Raw genomic sequence first — 9,954 nt, 5'->3', positions numbered from 1 at the left:
ATACCTTGACCTTTTGTGCAGACATACACCAAGTAAATCTAAGTCAATTTGAAAACGGTTTATATTCCCGCAATTCTGGAAAAGATGGCCCTAAAAGCCTAAAGCAAATGCCAAACGGGCACAAGTGTATCTTGACGCCTGCACCCTGGCTCCCGGCAAATCCTTAGACAGCATTCCAAAAATCGTAACAGTATTTTGATTCACTTATGTAATCCTGTACGAACCCTTCTATAAGTCAACCTACTTAGGACACCTCGGATTGTACACAGTAGGATTCGGATTTTAAATAATTTTCAAATAATTTTCAAAGACTTTTTCGAACATAATAAAGTGTCGTTGGTTTAAGCTATGTATGCGTTTATCTCAATGTTGCAAGTAAGTCAAAAGATTTCCAAATATGATTATGGGTAAAGAAAGTCACCTAGCTTTTGGACAAGGCACACTTCAACATGTGACTACCTTGACCATGGCAATGTCGCACAATACGACATTTACAAGAGAAGCAACAAAATCACTACTCGAACGTACCTCGCACTAAACGAGTCTGGTTCAAACTATTCATGATCCATGACACCATGAATGCATAAAAACGTATGCAAAGCATAATAGCACCAAGCCAATCCCGTAGCTACAATTCGGGGCTTGAGAAAAACACTCTAAAAATACTCGAAATGACGATTTTATCGCAAATTCTCGACGCTAATGCTATACATACATCATAGGGGCACAATCCTAAGCTTTAATCGTGTAAAACGAACCTTAGAATGGCTACAACCCCTCCCAGATTCTAAAAGCACTACTTAGAATATATAAAGTCACCCCACTAACAAGGGTAACTAAAAATCGCGAGTCACCAAAACTCCGATCAAACCACTGCACATAACGCTCGCCCTATAAAGCGCCCGTTACACAGTCTACATCGTTCCAAAGCAAAAGCGAAAGAAAAAAAAATTCAAAAAAAACTGTCAAAATTCTGCCCAGAAATCATTTTCAACGCCCAGAGCTGGGCGTCGATATCTTTAACGCCCCAGCCTGGGCGCTGAATCTTTCTGCTAGCCAAGTTTTGCCCAGATATAAAAATAAGAAAGAAACACCAATGAATCCTCGCATCGAACGAAGTAATAAGCCGTGCAAACCCAAGCAGAAGGTGCTACACTTGTTCGAGCACCTAAACGAGGCATGATGAAGTACTCCAATGCAAAAAATAATAATGATATCCAAACACCTGGAGGAATGTTCTAAGACACGCCGTTAGGCCACACAAGCCTACGTTGCACCATAAGTTCAACCGTCCCACGGTACAAGTCTAAAAAAAAGAGTAAGGCATATCGCACTAATGCGGGCACGACCAAGAGCATGTGTAAAAGAGGCAAAGATTACTTATCACCCAAATTCAAAATGCAAGCCACGCGACTTCTACATTAAGGATTAAAGGTAGCAAAACATCACCTACCACGGAAGGGATAGCTCGCACCTACACGAGCGGAACCCCAAGGCATCTTTCTCAAAAAAAAACCTACAAAATCGTACGCCAAAAGGAAGCATCCCAACATGCATACTTGGGGGCTCCAAGCTACGAAACAACCATAGCAAAAAAAAAAAAAATCTCGAAGCAAATGTTTGAACAATCGAAAGGGCACGATGTTTGAGCCCACCTCGTGAATGGGCCTGAACCCTATCAAGCTTCTAAGCAAACTATTCAAAATCAGTCATTGCTCAAAAAAAAAAATGATTCAAGCAAACTGATTAATGGACCGCACACAACGGCCATTCTATGAACGCTCGTTCGCACATACATATCATCATTCTAAGTATCGAACATTCACGAACGCGTTCAAAAGGAAAAATATACAACAATAAGAGCGGTCAAAGTCTTACGCCTCAAGGTATGTTCCTCGGGCCACATAGACTCGCCCAACTATCGCAATAACTGTACGCCTTAAGAGTAACAGTTCCTTAAAATAATCGCCACAAAGCGACAGGCACCGTAGTCCACCAATCGGCTACGGCTTCTCAAGAAAATCATCACGTTCTAAAAACAAAAGAAAAGAGAATACATAGAACTTCCAAGTGAAATAAACGAATGAACAAAAGGCCAATTGTGTCATCAAAAGACCATCCCAAACAACACTTTCAACGCCCCACCTGGGCGTGAATTATTTCAACGCCCAGGCCTGGGCGCCGAAAATGTACCCAGGCTCAAAAAAGGCCCTAACTTCTAGTGGGCCCTGCCATACTCATTCGACTTGAAAATTGCCGAAAGTCGCACCTCACGACTTTGTCAAAGTAGCACACCACTATAAAGATGGCTCGCACTTACGAGCACGATCCCAAACACGATCAAAGACATTACAAAATGCGTAGGAACCTCTTTGACAAAAAATGACCGTCAAGCACGAGTGCTTGGGGGCTCGAAAGAAAATATATATTTCAAAAGAAAGTGTGCAAAGTTAAAACGGTATTCCCAGACTACACAGTACGAAGTCCCGTGTTTGGATAACCTCAAAAGATAAAACCGGATTACGACCTCGAGACAAAGGTCGCCGTTGATACTTATACATAGTCCCCTAATCAAGGACCCAGGTAATGGCAAAATTGAGCCATGAAGACTAGCTCAAAACCATGAAAAAATATGACCACAAGACAATGGTCCGTCTAAGCACGTTGTCAACCCACATTCAGGTTGCAACTAAATCCGAGCATCCCTCGAAAGAATTCGCTCCAGCAAGAATGAATGAAAAGAAATTCTCAAGAGAAATCACAAGAAAAAAAATGAAATAGGGACTTGTCCACCTCAATCAGGCAAGACAGCGGCACGCGAATCCCAAATCAAAAAGACGAATTCAGGTTCGCTCACCTCCAGCGAGCAGGGCGTCCACCCTTAGCGGACAGGGCTCGCCTACCTTTAGCGGGCGGGGTCTGCGTCACTAGCCGCGCAGGTCCTCAGTTTTCGAAAAATAAAGTCTTCAAATTCAAAATAGGCTCGCCATCTTCAGCCGGCGGGGTCTACGTCACAAACCACGTAGGTCCTTATTTTCAAAAAGCGCAAACAAATTTCAAAATAGATTCATCCACTTCTATCGGACGGGGTGTCCACCCTTAGCGGACAGGTTCGCCATCTTTAGCCGGCGGGGTCTACGTCACAAGCCGCGTAGGTCCTTATTTTCTAAAAAAAAAGCAAACAAACTTCAAAACAGATTCGTCCACTTCTATCGGACGGGGTGTCCACCCTTAGCGGACAGGCTCGCCATCTTTAGCCGGCGGGGTCTGCGCCACTAACCGCGCAGGTCCTTAGTCGCTGCAGCGATAACTTTTTCTGGTTTTCCCTTTTTCCAAAAATTAAAGGATCGGTTTTCCCTTTTTCCAAAAATTAAAGGATCGGTTTTCCCTTTTTCCAAAAATTAAAGGATCGGTTTTCCCTTTTTCCAAAAATTAAAGGATCGGTTTTCCCTTTTTCCAAAAATTAAAGGATCGATTTTCCCTTTTTCCAAAAATTAAAGGATCGGTTTTCCCTTTTTCCAAAAATTAAAGGATTGGTTTTCCGTTTTTCCAAAAAAGAACGATGTGCTGGATTTTCCTTCGTTTTACGTCCCATAAAAACAAGGGGGGTTTTCTCGTTTAGCTAACCCTGAAAATGAGAATCTTTAAAAACATTTTTACCTCGTGGTTGGGCTTGGCCAGGCCCAATTACACTTTATAGCTTTGATTTCGAAAACATCTGTAGCTACTCCCAATGACAAAGTGAGGGTGTTTCTACGCCTCTTTAGATACTTCCAATGACAAAGTGAGGGAGTATTCTATACTATCCGTTGACAAATCCCAATGACACGTGAGGGATATGTCGAAATTTGAAGTGATGACCCTTAAGTCAAATGTTATCACTCGGGGGCTCGTGAGACCCTCGCAAAATAGGTCACATACACCATGGCTTGTGTGGCGCACTCCATCCAGTACTTTGACCATCGTCTCATCCCGAGACTCAGTCAAAGTGGGGGATAACTGTAGACACCTACTTTTGTCCCCATTCCCGAAAGGGAAAGATTCGATGATGAAAACATAAATCTCCACTTGACAACGCATCTCCTATAAAATAACGAATCTCAATTCCCCTTTTCATTTCACCCGAAACCTGCTATTTATAGAAACCTGCTATTTATGAAAACTTGCTAAAAATAGTAACTGCCGTAATGGGCAGCTGTTAAAAGTGGCAAGTCATAAAAGATAGAAACCTGTCAGAATTAGGTGTTGCACTCCAACATAAATCCTAAATGAGATAGAAACTGCGAGAGAATCCTATTCCTAATATGATTCGAAAATAAGAGTTACGTATTGATCGAAATCCTAACGAGCCTAGAGTTCGTAACGGGCCCAGACGCATTCCGTCATAAAATTAATACGCACTAAAAGACTCGATTAAGTCTCATACACTCCGGATTCTAAGAGTCCGAATCTGACAAAGAAACGGCCCAAACAGCAATTTCAACGCCCAGCCCTGGGCGCTGAAATTGCCTGGATCTTATTTTCAACGCCCAGAGCTGGGCGCCGAAATCTTCGGCGCCCGGCCTGGGCGCTGAAAATACCTGGTACGTGTTTTTTCCTAATTCCTCGTGGATTAGAGTTATGCAATTCTATCTTTCCACGAACTCTTTTCTATAAATAGGGCCTTAAGTTCGACGTGAAAAGGACACAACACACAATTATATTCTGAGTGTTGACTCTAAACCCCTAAGCCAAGCCTCACGCTGCAAAACTGATCACGCGTTCTGTCGCAATCGATCCATAAATCGAACAGAACGTATCCCGTCCCATAATTTGAGATTCGTTAAATACAAGGAGAAATAGCAAAGTCAAAGTGGTTAGTTTTCTGAGAACCGTGACGCACCTCTCAAGGGTGCGTCGTAATGTATCCCTTTTCCATGGTTTAATTGCTTTCCTCGCCCTTTTATGAACTGTTAAACTAACTGAAATCTGATTGTTCGATCACGCTTAATAAATATGATATTTTTGGAAATTGGATTATCATGCTAGGTCCCTTAAAACAATCTAAATCAGATAATCGCGTTCGATCTAGTACTATATGTTGCATATTGATAAAATCAACTCAGATTAGTTTAATAGTTAACGCATGTCCCTTCAATTATTTATGCTGAGCTAGTAAGGATATCCTGCCTCTAGAGTTATCGAAGAGCGAGTACTCCTCTCGGTAGTTACAGTCCCCCGAACCCTAAATCTCTACCCTGCGGGTGTACGTTGAGCGATCCCCACCACCAGGGATCACAAGGGAACCTACGGCCGTCGTGGTCAAACATAATTGCACTCCCTTTATGTCACGATAACCGTGTTTTGTCTGTTTTTCTCATTGTCGTTAAAAACTGAATGGCGACTCCTATATTACTAGTCAATTGGGTGTAAACTCACAGGAAATCCAATTACAATTGATTTGACAAAACGAAGCGTCACACCCACGAGGGACGAGGTCACGCATTAGCCTCGTGCTTTTTCGACCCCCCTCACACGTTCGTTTTCATTTTTTTTTCTTTTCGTCTAGAGATTCTATTTTTGGAACGAACCGTTCATTTGAGATCACCGTTGATTGGTGAATAACAATTATTTCTCAAAAAACCGTAGCCGATTGGTGGACTACGGTGTTTGTCGTTTTTGGGGCGATTATTTAATGGAACTGTCGCTCTTAAGGCGTGCAGTTATTGTAATAGTCGGGGGAGTCTATATGGCCTGAGGAACATACCTTGAGGCGTAAGACTTTGAGCGCGTATGTATTTTTTCTTTTGAACGCGTTCGTGAATGTTCGATACTTAGAATGAGGATATGTATGTGCGAACGAGCATTCATAGAATGGCCGTTGTGTGCGGTCCATTAATCAGTTTGCTTGAATCATTTTTTTGAGCAATGACTGATTTTGAATAGTTTGCTTAGAAGCTTGATAGGGTTCAGGCCCATTCATGAAGTGGGCTGAAACATCGTGCCCTTTCGATTGTTCAAACATTTGCTTCGAGATTTTTTTTATTTTGCTATGCTTGTTTCGTAGCTTGGAGCCCCCAAGTATGCATGTTGGGATGCTTCCTTTTGGCGTACGATTTTTATAGGTTATTTCGAGAAAGATGCCTTGGGGTTCCGCTCGTGTAGGTGCGAGCTATCCCTTGCATGGTAGGTAATGTTTTGCTACCTTTAATCCTTAATGTAGAAGTCGTGTGGCTTGCATTTTGAATTTGGGCGATAAGTAGTCTTTGCCTCTTTTACACATTGGTCGTGCCCGCATTAGTGCAATATGCCTTACTCTCTTTTTTTTAGACTTGTACCGTGGGATGGTAGAACTTATGGTGCGACGTAGGCTTGTGTGGCCTAACCGCATGTATTAGAACATTTCTCCAGGTGTTGGGATATCATTATTATTTTTGGCATTGGAGTACTTCATCACGCCTCGTTCAGGTGCTCGAACAAGTGTAGCACCTTCTGTGTGGGTGTGCACGGCTTATTACTTCGTTCGATGCGAGGATTCATAGATGTTTCTTTCTTGTTTTTATATCTGGGCAAAATTTGTCAAGCAGAGAGATTCATCCCCCAGGCTGAGGCGTTAAATATATCGGCGCCCAGCTCTGGGCGTTGAAAATGATTTCTAGGCAGAATTTGACAGTTTTCTTTTTATTCTTGATTTTTCTTTTGCTTTTGCTTTGGAACGACGTAGACTGTGTAACGGGTGCTTTTAGGGCGAGCGTTATGTGCAGTAGTTTGATCGTAGTTTTGGTGACTCACGATTTTCAGTTACCCTTGTTAGTGGGGTGACTTTATATATTCTAAGTAGTGCTTAGAATTTGGGAGGGGTTGTAGCCATTCTAAGGTTCGTTTTACACGATTAAAGCTTAGGATTGTGCCCCTATGACGTGTGTATAGCATTAGCGTCGAGAATTTGTGATAATATCGTCATTTCGAGCATTTTTAGAGTGTTTTTCTCAAGCCCCCAATTGTAGCTACGGGATTGGCTTGGTGCTATAATGTTTGGCATACGTTTTTATGCATTCATGGTGACATGGATCATGAATAGTTTGAACCAGACTCGTTTAGTGCGAGGTACGTTCGAGTAGTGATTTGCTACTTCTCTTGTAAATGTCGTATTGTGCGACATTGCCATGGTCAAGGTAGTCACATGTTGAAGTGTGCCTTTCTTTACCCATAACCATATTTAGAAATCTTTTGACTCACTTGCAACATCGAAATAAACGCATACTTAGCTTAAACCAACGACACTTTATTATGTTCGAAGAAGTCTTTGAAAATTATTTGAAGTCCGAGTCCTATTGTGTACAATCCGAGGTGTCTTAGGTAAGTTGACTTATAGAAAGGTTCGTACAGGATTACATGAGTGAATACTGTTACGATTTTTGGAATGTTGTCTAAGGATTTGCTGGAAGCCAGGGTGCGGGCGTCAAATATTACTTGTGCCCGTGTGGCACATGTTTTGGGCTTTTAGGGCCATCTTTTCCAGAATTGCGGGAATATAAACCGTTTTCAAATTGACTTAGATTTACTTGGTGTATGTCTGCACAAAAGGTCAAGGTATACTTAATTCTTTCCCTAGCTCTTTCATTTCAATTTTTAGCCCCCAGTTGGTGTTATGTCTTCTCATCAATTTTTAGCCCCCAGTTGGTGTTATTTTTTTATTATTATTATTATTTAATTTTTTTTGACGTTAAGCGTAGAACGTACTCTTCATTTGTTTTTTTTTTATTCGTGACTCAAGACGGCTTGAAAGACGGGTCGAATGAGATAGGATAATTTGCATAGGTATTAGTCAAGCATGAGGATTACATATGCTAAGACTCACAATTTGCAGCCTCGTGCTAGTGTCATGAGTTTACATCAACCTAGGCCAATGAGCAGTATGGGGACGGCTCAAGGATGTATCCAAATAAGTTATATGGCCATTATACTAATGGTGGTGTAAGAGCAGGTTTTGGAAATAATGGGTATGACGCACGTGTCAATGGCCGTACGTGGTTTGCAGTTGATAACAAGTTCAAGAACAAGGGTCGAGGTAATGGTTTCTTGGGTTATGGCAATGAGAACATGGATGGGTTAAATGAGCTGAACAGGGGCCCCAGAGCGAAGGCGTCTAAGAACATAAGGATTGGAAAGGGTAGACATCGTAGAACTTTATGTAGTTTTTGTGGCATGATTTGGATTGGTTGACTCAATTGTTTTCCTTTGATTTACTCGTGTAAATTTCGCGCTTTGGGAGGTACGGGCTAAGTACTTCATTACTTAGTCTAGACTTCTGACTCTTTCTATTGGTTTTTTATTCTCACTTTTGTTGGTACACTTTTGGCTCTTCTTTTGGTAAATTTCGCACTTTGGGAGGTACGGGCTAAGTATTTCATGGCTCGCTCTTTTCGCTCTCCCTTTTCTCTTTCTATTTTTTCGTTTTGCTTGGGATTTCTCCCCAACATAATTCCTTCAAATTTTTTTTATTTGGGATAAAAGGTAGATGGTTGTGGTCTTTGAGTCACGAGGCGAGGCTGAGTGAGCCTCTTTTGGTAGGCCTATAGTGGACCTTTAACTTTAGTAGGCCTAGGGTGGACCTTAAGCTTTAGTAGGCCTAGGGTGGACCTTTAAATTGTCTTACTTTGCAAGCGTATTTAGTCGTTTCTTAAAATGTGCAAATAGCGTAGATTCAAAATGTTGTTTTTACCTTATTGAAATTTAACGAAAGAATTACATCGAAAATAAATTTTTTTGCTTCTTTTCAGATTCTAATTTTCGGGATTTAATTGGAAGTCGTGATTTAGACTCGAACTTTCAGTAATTTTTCTGACTATAACTTGTGTATGAATACAAGGAGGTGGCCTAGACTCAAAATAATGACGTGGCGTAAGCCTATAATACTTGACCAAGCAACTTTCAGACTTAGGCTAATTGGACCATAGTTTTTGTTGGTTGACACTTGAGATTTTAAACCTTGGGTGTTCATTTGTCATGTGCCATTTTGCTTAATGTTGGCAAGGTAGTTAGTCGGGGAGATCAAATTTTTATTTTTGCAAGACTAGAATCATTTGTGCGGCTTCCCTCTTAGTGTGTATTGGTTTACCCCAATGGTAGCCTTATGGTATGCGGATTTGGGTATTTTCATGGTTGGTCATGTTGCATTCATGGAAAATCTTCTAGTCCGTACTTAGTAGTATTTCAAGGAGCGAGTGACTCGAGAGGACTATGATAGTAGTGACCCAATGTGATCATAAGCCTTGAGGCCATTAATTTTTTATTGCTAATGGTATTGACACCTTAGGTTCACTTTGGGGGTTGTGCGACTATGGGGGAATGATTTTCAGAATGTGAATGTTTCCATTTTGCAAATACTATAATATATTCTTTTTATTGGTGAGAGAGAGTATTGAGGCCGTAGATTCTTAGCAAGGGATGACAATTACATATAGGTTCTTATTGATTTAAATATTAGGAAGGGAGACTCAATATGGTTTAAACTTTTAACTTGCAGAACAACACCAAGCATTAGGACCGATTCTATGGATAAGACAACTAAGACTTAGGATTTAGATTGTACTTTGGCATAGCCTAGTCTAGACTCGGATTTATTTTTTTATTCGAACATTATTTTTCCTTGAAGACTCCATTTGAACATTATTTTTTGAATACTTTGCCCATGTGACATTCAAGGTCATTTAATTAGCATGCTCGGTTTTGGTGCCGAACATTGTCGTCATAGGAGGCCTAATGATGACACAAAGAGTTGTTTATTTTATAAGTCGTTCTTAGAATTGAGTGCCTTTTCGTACGCCCTTGCAGTATTTTTCACGAATTTTCTTTTACTGCTACGTATAAGTTTTTTATGCTCGGGCACCGAGGCTGCTATGCCTGACCAAAAGGCCAGGCAGCAACTTCAGCGCCCAGCGGTGGGCGTGAGAATATTTGGCGCCCAGCCAG

This window comes from Spinacia oleracea, chromosome 4 (genome assembly GCF_020520425.1).
Source record: "Spinacia oleracea cultivar Varoflay chromosome 4, BTI_SOV_V1, whole genome shotgun sequence".
Lineage (NCBI taxonomy): Eukaryota > Viridiplantae > Streptophyta > Magnoliopsida > Caryophyllales > Amaranthaceae > Spinacia > Spinacia oleracea.
Note: the sequence above shows the minus strand (reverse complement) of the source record.